This window comes from Schistocerca americana, chromosome X, assembly GCF_021461395.2.
Source record: "Schistocerca americana isolate TAMUIC-IGC-003095 chromosome X, iqSchAmer2.1, whole genome shotgun sequence".
Taxonomy (NCBI): domain Eukaryota; kingdom Metazoa; phylum Arthropoda; class Insecta; order Orthoptera; family Acrididae; genus Schistocerca; species Schistocerca americana.
Window position 1 is genome coordinate 259,164,177 of NC_060130.1, and position 15,941 is coordinate 259,180,117.

A 15,941-nucleotide genomic window follows, 5' to 3' on the forward strand; every position below is an offset into this window, starting at 1 on the left:
CAAAGCCATATGAAAGAAAAGAGCACGTATTTACAGTAGTAGGGAAGTCGAATGACCTACGTCGGTTTATAGGGAGAATTGTAGGAAAGCAGAGGGAACCGCGTATAAAACAATAGTGCCACCCTTTCTTGAGAACAGCAAGTGTGTTTGGGATCCCCTCCAGGTCATATTAAAGGAAGACATTAAAGCATATTAGAAGCGGGCTGTTAGGTTTGTTGCCTGTAGGTTCAATCAGCACACGAATATTATGGGATGCTTCGTGAACTCAAATGGGAATCCCTGGAGGGAAGACGACGTTCTCACGAAACACTAGTGAGAACATTTAGAGAACAGGCATTTCAAGTTGACTGCAGAACGATTCTATTGCTACCAACTTACATTTTGCGCAAGGACCACCGAGACAAGATAACAAAACTTAGAGCTTTTACGGAGGCATACAGACAGTTGTTTTTCTCTCGCTCTATTTACGTATGGAGCAGGAAAGCAAATGACTAGTAGCCGTTCTAGGTATTCTCCATCGGAGCATGTATATAGATGTAGAAGGTTTTTTTGTCGGTCTAAGCAAGTGCTACATGTCAATATTTTGGATACCGTGTGGTTTTCATTGCTCAGTTTCGTTTCAGTAATTCTGTAATATCATATCTGACCGTACGCAGGCTTAGTTTATGCGATTTATTTGGTGTTCCTTTGTAAGTTCAGCCACATGGTGGCATGAATGTGTGTTGGTGGACAATCTTATGTGTGTAGACTATCATCGTTTGTTGTGCATGCTTAAATTACCCGCGTAGCACTGTAAGAAAGCCGGCATTTTCTCCCTAAGCACGTCAGACAATCGCGTATGCAACGCTTTCTTCCTTTCCCGGTTCCTTCTGCAGCATATACGGGTGTTTTGCGTGATTTATTGTAAAATTATTGTGTTCCTTGTGCTCACTTTTTCTTGAGGACTATGATTCAGTGAATAAGAGTAATGTGTACGTTGTTAATAGGAATATATTTAAGATGATTTCGTCTCCAATCATTTGTTGAAAATTCAATGAAAACGCTCCCCTGCCTTAAGCGATCTTTGTGAACAAACTGAGTATACATTGTGGTCAACCAGCTACTTTTGCACGTCAGGGCCTATAATTGAAGTCATTGTTCCGTTGTGAATTACTTGCATAAATGCTCACCTTTTTCTGTGAGATCTATGAGCGTGTGTTACGTGCATTAATAACGGTCGACAGCCATTGTTTCTTGGGCTCGTGCTTAAAAAAAGAGATTCTATTCGAACGACCCGTGCGGCTACTTGCTAGTAGGCATTAATGTTTTGAGCTACAATAGAATCAAAATTATGCATATCAATTATTTTGCACTGTAATGCTATCACGTTAAGGAGAGGGACATCAAGGTCCTGATTTCCTCATTTCATACACATTATTGCTGTAATATTACCCATATTCCTGGACGAGGTAGCAAAGACAAGTTTGATTACAGTTCTTGGTCAGCGATACTGGATTAAATTAAAGGAAACTCTTTGCCACTTCAGTATCTGATCAAGAGAGTTCGCAGCACATAATTCTGACCACAATTATTGTGTGTCTTTCTCATGGGTTCATTCTGACAACTCTTTTCAGAACATTACGAAGAAAATATATTTATTCTTTGGATAGGGAACCATGAAATTTTACAATATTTTACTGCGAGCTAAGGTGGCATCCGTTGCTTACCTTCACTTCGTTTACCCCAGAGCCTGTGCTGTGATAGTGCCACGCAAAAGAACAAGGGGTGCAATCCCCCTCCGTGAAAAACACGACCACACCATAACACCACCCCCTCCGAATTTTACTGTTGGCACTACACACGTTGGCAGATGACGTTCACCAGGCATTCGCCATACCCACACCCTACCATCAGATCGCCACATTGTGTACAGTGATTCGTCACTCCACACAACGTTTTTCCATTGTTCAATCTTCCAATGTTTACACTCCTTGCACCAAGCGAGGCGTCGTTTGGCATTTACCAGCGTGACGTGTGGCTTATGAGCAGCCGCTCGATCATGAAATCCAAGTTTTCTTACCTCCCGCCTAACTGTCATAGTACTTGCAGTGGATCCTGATGCAGTTTGGAGTTCCCGTGTGATGGTCTCGATAGATGTCTGCCTATTACACATCACGACACTCTTCAGCTGTCGGCGGCCTCTGTCAGTCAACAGACGAGGTCGGCCTGTACGCTTTTGTGCTGTACGTGTCCCTTCACGTTTTCACTTCACTATCACATCGGAAACAATGGACCTAGGGATGTAAGAATTGTGGAAATTTCGAGTACAGACGTATGACACAAGTGACTCCCAATCACCTGACCACGTTCGAAGTCCGTGAGTTCCGCAGAGGGCCCCATTCTGCTCTCTCACGATGTCTACCACTGAAGTCGCTGATATGAAGTACCTGACAGTAGGTGGCAGCACAATACACATAATATGAAAAACGTATGTTTTTGGGGGGGTCCGGATACTTTTGATCACATAGTGTATACAACTAACGCGCAGTGAAACACGCTAATGTTATCCTCTGAGAGGATTTCGAAGTTTGACCGCGTGTACGTCTAATGGACAAAATCGGATTATAATTTCGAATTTGGTGAAGTTAACAGAAAAGCCAAGCGGACAATAACCTTGGGAGTTAATGAAAGTGGTAAAATCATAAAAGAATGAAAGAAATTTTCGGTCACCAGCCCAATTAAGTACATTAATTTGGCAATATATGTTTGAGAAAACTTAGTATTAGTTATTGAAATTACTTTTGTTGAGATTTCCTTTTGAACATCAAACAGGATACAAACTGCCACAGAGCGCTCTGTGCTGTGTGAAGCAGCAGTTACCAATAACATATACACCAGTAACTTATGGGGGGCAAATTTTCACCAAGTTCATACTAATGACAGCCACACTCAAGAGCACTGCTTAATCAAGTACTGAAATGTCACTGCATGAAATGCAGAACTAAATTTAGACATGAGTGTCTTCTATCTTATCTGACATGAAATACACAAATAAAGATGAATAACATCATAAATACACTGTTTAAGCTCCTCTATATATTGCAGTTTTCCTTAGTAACATTAATAGTTCACGTTTTTCTTAATGAGTGGAGAATATGATGGGGAACCATAAACTAGTATAGTTTCACTAGTCAAAGCTCTTTGACTATTACAATAGTGAAGACTAACTCTAAAAGCTAATCATTCATTACACTTTGAGTAGTTCATAAATTACTTTGCAAGACAATAAAATATAACACTTGGCTTAATTATCTTCATAAAACGGACTTTTCATGATGTGTACCTAAATTACACCTTCTTAAAAATTGTGCATAATGTTTCTTCTATCAATACTGTCGTACATCTGTTCATTGAAGATTTATATGTACTTGAACTTTAATTACCTGTGAAGCAGGTATTCTTTGCAATAATATTTGCACACTCTTGCACTGTAATTCTACAAAACTATGTTTTATAATAACTAAGGATACTTTAGCAAAAGCCTATCCAACTTCGATTTTGTGGTTTTAGTTTTAACTTTTACTACTCCTTTTACATTAGACAAAAAATCACTTTTAAACCCATGAATGCAAGAACTGTTCATACAAATTAGGATACTTGGTTTTAGTAGCACTTAGATTAGGACCCTGTGTAGGTTAGTGATCAGGATTGAAAATATTGTTCCGGACCCGGATTTATGTTTCATATGGTTATTATTGAAACAACACACAAATTAACTGGTCCCTGTCCATATACATTACTTAACTGAATGTATGAAGTTTGTGAAGCGGTGGTAAGGCTTGGTGGCAGGTGGCATGGCTGCTAATTGTACTCACGGATCTTTATGAGCGAATGCTCTATAAAATCTCTTCTTGGCGTCGGATTTTCAACATATTAGAGTCATTCCATTATGCCGTCAATACCAAATAATAGCCAGATCCAAATTCGGGGCAAATCCCTTATAATGCAACTTCCAGTTGCCTCTCTTAGCACCGTCGAAGTGTACCGTGTTAGGGCTAACCACATACTGCGTGTCGTTCACACAAAGGAGCCGCTCAGTTCGACTGCCGGACTTACCTACAGCGGTTACATGTTACAAATACACTCCTGGAAATTGAAATAAGAACACCGTGAATTCATTGTCCCAGGAAGGGGAAACTTTATTGACACATTCCTGGGGTCAGATACATCACATGATCACAATGACAGAACCACAGGCACATAGACACAGGCAACAGAGCATGTACAATGTCGGCACTAGTACAGTGTATATCCACCTTTCGCAGCGATGCAGGCTGCTATTCTCCCATGGAGACAATCGTAGAGATGCTGGATGTAGTCCTGTGGAACAGCTTGCCATGCCATTTCCTCCTGGCGCCTCAGTTGGACCAGCGTTCGTGCTGGACGTGCAGACCGCATGAGACGACGCTTCATCCAGTCCCAAACATGCTCAATGGGGGACGGATCCGGAGATCTTGCTGGCCAGGGTAGTTGACTTACACCTTCTAGAGCACGTTGGGTGGCACGGGATACATGCGGACGTGCATTGTCCTGTTGGAACAGCAAGTTCCCTTGCCGGTCTAGGAATGGTAGAACGATGGGTTCGATGACGGTTTGGATGTACCGTGCACTATTCAGTGTCCCATCGACGATCACCAGTGGTGTACGGCCAGTGTAGGAGATCGCTCCCCACACCATGATGCCGGGTGTTGGCCCTGTGTGCCTCGGTCGTATGCAGTCCTGATTGTGGCGCTCACCTGCACGGCTCCAAACATGCATACGACCATCATTGGCACCAAGGCACAAGCGACTCTCATCGCTGAAGACGACACGTCTCCATTCGTCCCTCCATTCACGCCTGTCGCGACACCACTGGAAGCGGGCTGCACGATGTTGGGGCGTGAGCGGAAGACGGCCTAACGGTGTGCGGGACTGTAGCCCAGCTTCATGGAGACGGTTGCGAATGGTCGTCGCCGATACCCCAGGAGCAACAGTGTCCCTAATTTGCTGGGAAGTGGCGGTGCGGTCCCCTACGGCACTGCGTAGGATCCTATGGTCTTGGCGTGCATCCGTGCGTCGCTGCGGTCCGGCCCCAGGTCGACGGGCATGTGCACCTTCCGCCGACCACTGGCGACAACATCGATGTACTGTGGAGACCTCACGCCCCACGTGTTGAGCAATTCGGCGGTACGTCCACCCGGCCTCCCGCATGCCCACTATACACCCTCGCTCAAAGTCCGTCAACTGCACATACGGTTCACGTCCACGCTGTCACGGCATGCTACCAGTGTTAAAGACTGCGATGGAGCTCCGTATGCCACGGCAAACTGGCTGACACTGACGGCGGCGGTGCACAAATGCTGCGCAGCTAGCGCCATTCGACGGCCAACACCGCGGTTCCTGGTGTGTCCGCTGTGCCGTGCGTGTGATCATTGCTTGTACAGCCCTCTCGCAGTGTCCGGAGCAAGTATGGTGGATCTGACACACCGGTGTCAATGTGTTCTTTTTTCCATTTCCAGGAGTGTAGAAGTGCCCTAAGCATGAACCAGCTTTTAACAAACCTTTTCTTTTTATAAACATATTCATATTACAATAATTTACCATTTCAGCATATTCTTTTACTTTTTTCATATATACATTACAAAACTAATTTTCTTGCCATAGATCAAGGAGTTTAAACAACACAGAATACACACTTCATTAATTGCAGATACACAGTTACATAAAATAAACCTACTCCTAATCGATGTGTTACAAGTGGTCTCTAGACTTACGCACCACTTAAAATAACTTATGCTAAGATCAACACTCACACCCATGCCCGAGGGAGGACTCGAACCTCCGGCGGGAGGGGACGTGCAATCCATTACATGACGCCTCTAACCGCGCGGCCACCCCGCGCGGCTCAGATCCATCGTCGCATCTACGGGAACCGAGCCAAAGGAGAGTCTGGAGACCGCCGTAATGTTGGCAAGGCAGTGACGGTTTTCAGAGTACAGCATAACATAATGTGCATGTAGGACAGATCGTATATTCTGTTGGGTATGAAAACGCTGTCCATCATCAGTTGTAAAATCATCAATCAAATTCCTCCGACAGTGGCGTCGTTCCACTATGACATGATACATAGATGGACACTTTTGCACTATCCCATCGTGTGTGCGCGCCCTGACCATAGGTCCTTCAAGGTGGCGGCGAGAGTGGTACGCGAGCGGGAGATGTAAACACGATCGAGTCGGCTGGAAGAATGGCTAGTAAGATGAGTAGACCCAACATGCTCCCAAGAATTCATTAGGCTGAGGTGCTGGAGAATTTTCGCTAGCGCCGCACACGGAGAGTGACGTGGTAGTTGGTCTTGAGGTGCTTGTGTGCAGTTGAAATAGCCTCCCACGGTCAGTGCATCCTGCCGACCCAGGGAGAGAGGCGTGACTGTCTCTGAGAAGAAGGTGGAACGTTCACGGCGGCGACCGAACCAGATGACGCATAGATACTGACGATCGTGGTGCCACTAAACGTGAGAGCCATACCTCTGGCATCAGAGAGATAGGCAACTGCATCAGCGACGATACCGTCACGTAAGAGGATCGCCGCCCCACTACCAGTAGGGGAAGCATGAGAGACATCTGCTATGAAACCCTAGGGAGCACATAAAGTTGAAACATGCACCTCCTGAACGACAGGTACGTCAACGTCTGCCACATACAACGTGTCACGGAGTAAAGCCAGTTTGTGGCGTACGCGAATAGTGTTGACATTGACCGTAGCTATGCGATAAGTCTGGAAAGCTGCCGTCGCCAGTACAGGCGATTCAAATACAGGGGAAGCACAGGAATCTCCCTGTTAGGCCCACACAGATGGACACATCACTATGACAGGGAGAGAGCCGACCCCATCAAAGGGGTTCATCGTTCTCTACACCTCCAGAATGTCCATACTCAGCCCAGACGTCGTCTGCTCAAGACACAGACGTGTCACCGAGCCCGTTCAGTAGAACATTATCAGAGGTGCGCCTGCAGGTCGCGTCAGACACAGAAAAAGGCAACTGCATCAAACACAGGAGGGGGAGGTCGGTGTCCGGATGTGGACGCTGACTGGAGATGGACGCAGGGAATGTCGTCGTGTCGTCAGGTGTCAGGGCGTCAGAGGATAGCACAGTATCAGTAGCAGGGTCGTCATCCTCTGCAGACTTCCGATGGGCGCAGTCATGGGAAGGGGTATGGCGTTGTCTCTTCTGTTTCCTCGGCGACCGTTGCTTCTAACATGCTGTTCCGTGTCGAACGGCGGGCGGCTATCGTCCGACATGTGGCCAAATGGCAGAAAGGCGGAGGTAGGTACAGCTCCATAATCCACAACCCTGCTGACGGTTGTCATTCATTTGTACTGCCTTCGGCAGGGGTGTAAGAGAGACAGGCTAAACGTCCATCGCGTCAAGAGGAATCGACACAGGTACCGACTGATTCAGAAGGGGCGTAGCAGGCAACACCGCCGCAGATGCGTAAGACAGAGGTTACACAGTGGGCGGCGCAGGAGGAGCGACGTCTACAATCGGCGTCTCAACCAGTGTATGTCGGAGACGTTCAGAACGGCTATGGCCTTCCTGGCCACAATCTGGTCTGGTGCGTGATTGGCCACCGTACGTGATGACAGCCCTGCAGCCGGCGATAACCAAGTAGGGTGGCACTTGTTTCTGTAGTGTTTATCTGACGGACACAATTGAGGACACGGTACGTTTCGAAGGTCTTCCACGTTTCAGCCGCGTGACTAATGACGTTCCCGTAAAGTTTAAAAGCGGCTATCACAGCGTCCGACTGTACTTCAAACGGAAGTTCGAAAACCCGCAACGTTCGGAGGCCAAAACCGGCGTGATTAACCACTACAGCTCCTATATGTCCGTAGGAGTATCGAAACTTGAGATCTTTAGCGTGGCGCCGCACAACGTCGGCGCACAGCTCGTCATTCGCCAGATTTCTGCACACAGTAGTACTGAGAATCGAGAAATGTATTCCGAGAAGGTCTTATGGTGGGAGACGCATTTCATCCTGTATAAAACGTTCAACTTCGTACGCCTTCGGTCGTTCGTGATGTAATGGAAAGTTAATTTAATTGTGGCTTGGCAGTGAGAAAACGTCATGATGGTCAATGAGGTCGAACTCTGAGATAAGCCGCTACGCGGAAGTAAAGAAACGCGCACTCGCTCGCAAGCAGCATAATAGGCGAGACGCAAACAAAGCGTGCGCGCCTCACCACAGCCAGAGGCCAACTGACAACTAAGCAATTCAGACACAGTGCTCAGCGCAACTGCAGGGATTATCCTAGTACGCCTCCCGTCAGAGCCAAATTCTCAACTTACCTTGACACTGCTAATGTAGTGCCCCATGCTCATTACCCTCATAACTCGCAGCCTCTCGCCCATTTGATTCACAGCTAACAGGTAGACAGAGGATGAAAGACGAGAGACGAAATGGTGGAAGCTTCCGATTTCGACGACAAGGTGATTAGAGATTGAACATAAACTCCGTCAAAACAAGGACAGGGAACGAAATCGGTTTGTATTCTTTTCATATGAATCCGGACATTTACGTTTATCGATTTAGTGAATGAAGGAAAACCTTGGTCAGGATGAATGGAAAAGAATTAAAACCATGCTTCTTCCGAGTGCGTGCCCAATGTTTTCTAAACTCATTCATTCATTCACGGCCCAGTGGACCGGCGCCACCACAGTTAGAGCTCTCCATTTGTCTGTGTCGTCTGCTATCTGTCTCCAGTTTTCCGTGACTTTCAGCTGCAACAAGTCTTCTCTCACTCCATCGATCCATCTCTTTCTAGGTCTTCCCACTGGTCTACTGCCTGATCCAGTCCATTGCAATTTTGGGCCATCTTGTTTCCTCCATTCCAACTACATGTCCAGCCCATTGCAATCTTTTGCTTCTCATCACTCCCAAGATGCTAGGCTCCTTGTACAGCTCCTCTAATTCTGTGTTATGGTGTCTTCCCCATTATCCCGTAGTCTGATCTCGGACTGGTCCAAATATTTTCCTGATGACCTTCCTTTCAAATGTAAGCAGTTGGTTAAGGTCTTGTTCCCGAGTGCTCCAGATTTGAGAACCATAAAGTACTAGTGACATTGAAACTTTCTGGCAGATTAAAATTGTATGCCGGACCAAGACTCGAACTCGGGACCTTTGCCTTTCGCGGGCAAGTGCTCTACCAACTGAGCTACCCAAGCACGACTCAGGCCCCGTACTCACAGTTTTAATTCCGCAGTACCTCGTCTCCTGGTCTCGAGTTTGAGTCTCGGTCCGGACCACAGTTTTAATCTGCCAGGAAGTTTCATATCAGCGCACACTCCGCTGTAGAGTGAAAATTTCATTCTACTACTGACATTATTAATGTCATATACAATCGCTGCTTTAGTTGTTGAGAGACACTTCTACATTTTAATATAGGGTCTAGAGAATGATGGCATCTGTTTCCCGCCTGCAGTCGTGCTTTTATCTCTGCTTTAGTTGATGTTACTTCTGTAAAAATTGATCAAAGTTATCTGAACTCTTTCACATGTTTATACCAGGTGTGGTTCACATTTAAAACTTGAAAGATTTCAGTCTTTCTTCCTATGGTCATATACTCAGTCTTTTCAGAGCTAATTTGTAGACTGAAATTAACTGACAGGCTGCACACAAGGTACAAACGCAGTCGTAATACAAGTCCAAAAAGAGCAAATCACTGTAAACTATAGTCCAAAAGAAGAAATCAAACACTGTCTGAGGATAAAGCAAAATGCCTAGTATCCAGAAGAGTAGAAGTAGCCAAATCCGGTCCGGTCGTTATTGCTGTTAAAGCGGGATGTTGAACAGTAGCTAGCGCAATCGGGACGAGGGTGACAGAGAGCGATCTCGCATCACCGTGTACGAGTATCTCGATAGATATGAATGCCTCCACCCTGGGCACATGACGCTCCAGATGCCCTAACGGTGACCGTAGAAGGATCACCAACGCCCTCAGTGTTATGTCATTGATAGCAATGGGCGCATTTATGTTAGACGGGTTCAGAAAACCCTCGTTTTTGTTGTTGTTTTCAGAGTCTGCCAGAATTCGTGGTGTTTTTTATTATCCGGCTTTTGATATCTGGTGAGTGTCCTTATTGTTGCTGCTAGCGGGTGCGGAAATCACTCCTCGTTCAGTTATCGTGGATGATAGAAGATATTGCAATAACTACTTCACCATATACAGGGTGTTTCAAAAATGACCGGTATATTTGAAACGGCAATAAAAACTAAATGAGCAGCGATAGAGATACACCGTTTGTTGCAATATGCTTGGGACAACAATACATTTTCAGGCGGACAAACTTTCGAAATTACAGTAGTTACAATTTTCAACAACAGATGGCGCTGCAAGTGATGTGAAAGATATAGAAGACAACGCAGTCTGTGGGTGCGCCATTCTGTACGTCGTCTTTCTGCTGTAAGCGTGTGCTGTTCACAACGTACAAGTGTGCTGTAGACAACATGGTTTATTCCTTAGAACAGAGGAATTTTCTGGTGTTGGGATTCCACCGCCTAGAACACAGTCTTGTTGCAACAAGACGAAGTTTTCAACGGAGGTTTAATGTAACCAAAGGACCGAAAAGCGATACAATAAAGGATCTGTTTGAAAAATTTCAACGGACTGGGAACGTGACGGATGAACGTGCTGGAAAGGTAGGGCGACCGTGTACAGCAACCACAGAGGGCAACGCGCAGCTAGTGCAGCAGGTGATCCAACAGCGGCCTCGGGTTTCCGTTCGCCGTGTTGCAGCTGCGGTCCAAATGACGCCAACGTCTACGTATCGTCTCATGCGGCAGAGTTTACACCTCTATCCATACAAAATTCAAACGCGGCAACCCCTCAGCGCCGCTACCATTGCTGCACGAGAGACATTCGCTAACGATATAGTGCACAGGATTGATGACAGCGATATGCATGTGGGCAGCATTTGGTTTACTGACGAAGCTTATTTTTACCTGGACGGCTTCGTCAATAAACAGAACTGGCGCATATGGGGAACCGAAAAGCCCCATGTTGCAGTCCCATCGTCCCTGCATCCTCAAAAAGTACTGGTCTGGGCCGCCATTTCTTCCAAAGGAATCATTGGCCCATTTTTCAGATCCGAAACGGTTACTATATCACGCTACCTGGACATTCTTCGTGAATTTGTGGCGGTACAAACTGCCTTAGACGACACTGCGAACACCTCGTGGTTTATGCAAGATGGTGCCCGGCCACATCGCACGGCCGACGTCTTTAATTTCCTGAATGAATATTTCGATGATCGTGTGATTGCTTTGGGCTATCCGAAACAGGAGGCGGCGTGGATTGGCCTCCCTATTCGCCAGACATGAACCCCTGTGACTTCTTTCTGTGGAGACACTTGAAAGACCAGGTGTACCGCCAGAATCCAGAAACAATTGAACAGCTGAAGCAGTACATCTCATCTGCATGTGAAGCCATTCCGCCAGACACGTTGTCAAAGGTTTCGGGTAATTTCATTCAGAGACTACGCCATATTATTGCAACGCATGGTGGATATGTGGAAAATATCGTACTATAGAGTTTCCCAGACCGCAGCGCCATCTGTTGTTGAAAATTATAACTACTGTAATTTCGAAAGTTTGTCTGCCTGAAAACGTACTGTTGTCCCAAGCATATTGCAACAAACGGTGTATTTCTATCGCTGCTCGTTTAGTTTTTATTGCCGTTTCAAATATACCGGTCATTTTTGAAACACCCTGTATCTCAGTGAAAGATAAGAGGCTAAAGTATTGCAGAAAAAAAATGCACTTGGCTGATCACCGAACAAAAATGGATGAGTCAACCACTCTGCAACATACTATACCCTCCAACCTAACAGTTCTGACTGGAGTACGGACAATTCATAAAATCGTAATACACACATCACACCAGTCTGGTTGTAAGCTGAAATAGGTGGCACGTTTGCGCATGAATTCACTGCAGTCCTCTCGTCAGAATATTGGGATAAAACGTGGGGTATTAAAATATGTACACCACATCTACCACAACCATATATGTCTTTTTTCTAAAATATAAACCCAAGTGACTGGACAACGTATTTTCCACCTCTGATAGGGCAATTAGTTTAAGTAAACACCGTTTAACTTCCATCAGTGCCACACACTCTTACTCGCAATGACTCTTGACCGTCTGGCTCAACAGCAATACAATATCTCTTAGGGAACTGCGAGCAGTACTACCTAGTGTCCTGGCAACCCTCTTGCAACACTGTGTCTGCTTGTTTGTTTCCCTAAATTCCAAAGTGTTCTGTATCATTCAGTAAGTTATACCTGTCCCTTGCGCTTTTAACAGGAAAAATGAGTCGTGTGTTATTTGCACCAGTTTTTCTCCTTACGATATCTGTCGTTTGAAGGGCTTTAAGCGAATCGGAGCAGACCAAAAGAAAAACTCTTTCCTAGATTGTGCCACATCTTATCCCTCTGCATTTAATAACGACATTTTTTTGGGAAGTGAGACCATATTATTGTTGTTTGGGTTCAGTGCGCTCAAAAACTAGGTTATTAGCGTCCGTAAATGTTTCACGTAAGTGTTGTTTAAAATAAATGTAATAACTCTACGATAAAAATTATCAATAATACATGAAATAATAAGATCCTACGATCACTAATTACTAATTGGAAACAACAAGCCACTCGGGAAATGTTAAAACCTGTACAACAACGTATGGTTGATCAGACAACACGACACACATTCACTCAGATCAATGTCCTCAATTTCTTCTATCTACATCTAGATCCGTTCTCTGCAAATCATTGTAAAGTTCATGCAAGAGGTTACTTTCCGTTTTTCTAGTTATTACGGTTTCTTCCCGTACCACTCGCATATGGAGTGGGGGAAGTTTGTTGAAATCCCTCTGTGCGCGCAGTAAATAGTCAAATTTTCTCTTTTCACAAACAACTCAACGGCCGTGCCCAGGTCGGTACACCGGCTCCCATCAGATCACAAAGGTTAAGCCCCGTCGGGCGTGGTCAGTACTTGGATGGGTGACCGGCCGCGTATGCCTCATGTTACTAACAATTTTCCCTCTGCCATGAAGGCAGAGGGAACCGCAGGGGTAATGGCGTAAAGTCCCTGATCACCAGTGTTTGCGCCAATGTCCTCGGTTCAGTTCCAAATACCTCCGCAGTGCCTCAAGAAATGAGAGCGTGCGACACTGTTGATAGTGATCCGTTCGTCGGATGGGGACGTCAAGCTCGGTCGACTGTTTGGTGATATTCGAGAAGAGTAGGTTATGTACCACCACCGGATTTCATCCTCTCCCTTGCCTCATCATCTTCAACACGACCATACACTACTGGCCATTAAAATTGCTACACCACGAAGATAACGTGCTACAGACGCGAAATTTAACTGACAGGAAGAAGATGCTGTGATATGCAAATGATTAGCTTTTCAGAGCATTCACATAAGGTTGGCGGCGGTGGCGACACCTACAACGCGCTGACATGAGGAAAGTTTACAACCGATTTCTCATACACAAACAACAGTTGAGCAGCGTTGCCTGCTGAAACTTTGTTGTGATGCCTCCTGTAACGAGGAGAAACGCGTACCATCACGTTTCCGACTTTGATAAAGGTCTGATTGTAGCCTATCGCGATTGCGGTTTATCGTATCGCGACACTGCTGCTCGCGTTGGTCGAGGTCCAATGACTGTTAGCAGAATATGGAATCGGTGGGTTCAGGAGGGTAATAAGGAACGCCGTGCTGGATCCCAACGGCCTCATATCACTAGCAGTCGAGATGACAGGCATCTTATCCGCATGGCTGTAACGGATCGTGCAGCCACGTCTCGATCCCTGAGTCAACAGATGGGGGCGTTTGCAAGACAACAACCATCTACACGAACAGTTCGACGACGTTTGCAGCAGCATAGACTATCAGCTCGGAGACCATGGTTGCGGTTACCCTTGACGCTGCATCACAGACAGGAGCGCCTGCGATGGTGTATACAACAACGAACCTGGGTGCACGAATGGCAAAACGTCATTTTTTCGGATGAATCCAGGTTAGGTTTACAGTATCATGATGGTCGCATCCGTGTTTGGCGACATCGCGGTGAACGCAAATTAGAAGCGTGTATTCGTCATCGCCATACTGGCGTATCACCCGGCGTGATGGTATGGGGTACCATTGGTTACACGTCTCGGTCAACTCTTATTCGCATAGACGGCACTTTGAACAGTGCACGTTACATTTCAGATGTGTTACGACCCGTGGCTCTACCCTTCATTCGATCCCTGCGAAACCCTACATTTCAGCAGGATAATGCACGTCCGCATGTTGCAGGTCCTGTACGGGCCTTTCTGGATACAGAAAATGTTCGACTGCTGCCCTGGCCAGCACGTTCTCCAGATCTCTCACCAACTGAAAACGTCTGGTCAATGGTGGCCGAGCAACTGGCTCGTCACAATACGCCAGTCACTACTCTTGATGAACTGTGGTATCGTGTTGAAGCTGCATGGGCAGCTGTACCTGTACACGCCATCCAAGCTCTGTTTGACTCAATGCCCAGGCGTATGAAGGCCGTTACTACGGCCAGAGGTGGTTGTTCTGGGTTCTGATTTCTCAGGATCTATGCACCCAAATTGCGTGAAAATGTAATCACATGTCAGTTCTAGTATAATATATTTGTCGAATGAATACCCGTTTATCATCTGCATTTCTTCTTGGTGTAGCAATTTTAATGGCCAGTAGTGTAATACTACATTATTCACGCACACCAGTCATCTACATTTAACAAGTATATTTACGCACACAGCTCATACTTGACGAAGGAGAGGTGCTTGTGGTGGGGTGAAGGATAGGAAAAAGCTTTCTAATAAGGCGGCTGAACTTACCAATTGGGGACTCATAGCCATTTATGGTATATGACGTTACCTTTGTGAACAGTAGATATGGGACTGTATTATATTCCTGCATTCCTCACTTAATGCTATTCTCGAAACCTCGGTAGTGTGCTTTCGTGGGAAAGCCGACCTCCGTAATGAAGCGTCTGCCAGTTCAGGCTTTTCAGTATCTGCGTGACCCTCTCCCGCACGTCAAACAAACCTGCGACCATTCGAGCTGTCCTTCGCATACACTCAATATCCCATGTTAGTCCTATCTGATGTAAATCCCACACACATTAGCAATACGAGAGCATGCACACCAATAGATGCACAGCACCCGGCTGTTGCTCTCTTTGCGTCTGAGACGACCAACATGAATGTCTCCATGAAGGATCGCACTCTGCCGGTTAAGCTCGTTTACAAGAACGGTGACTGTGCGCCAGTAGCCTTGCGGTATTTCCTAACACTCATGGCTATGAAACAAGGCATTTCAATAATGTCTGCTAACAATCTGGAGAAAATGATCACGATTTCGAAAAGACAGGTTCTTTTGAAGTGCATTGTGGCAGAGGGAGGAAAGCGGAAGTACGACGTCTGTTGAAGACGCTGTCACAGCGTTATAGGTGGGATCAAGCGGTGGTGTGCAAACATGAAGTGGACGGGGAATTGTCCGAACGTTAAACATGACTACGAGCACGGTCCATAAAATCCTACGAAACATCCTCAGTAGCTATCCATACAAAATCAACCATGTTCAGGAGTTTCTTCCTGCTGATATGCCAGCAAACATTCGCTCTGGAATTTCTTACTCGCATGGAAGTGGACAATGAACGGCCATGGAGGATTCTGTGGACAGACTGAGCCCATTTCTACACTCCTGTGTGTCAGACCCACCATACTTGCTCCGGACACTGCGAGAGGGCTGTACAAGCAATGATCACACGCACGGCACAGCGGACACACCAGGAACCGCGGTGTTGGCCGTCGAATGGCGCTAGCTGCGCAGCATTTGTGCACCGCCGC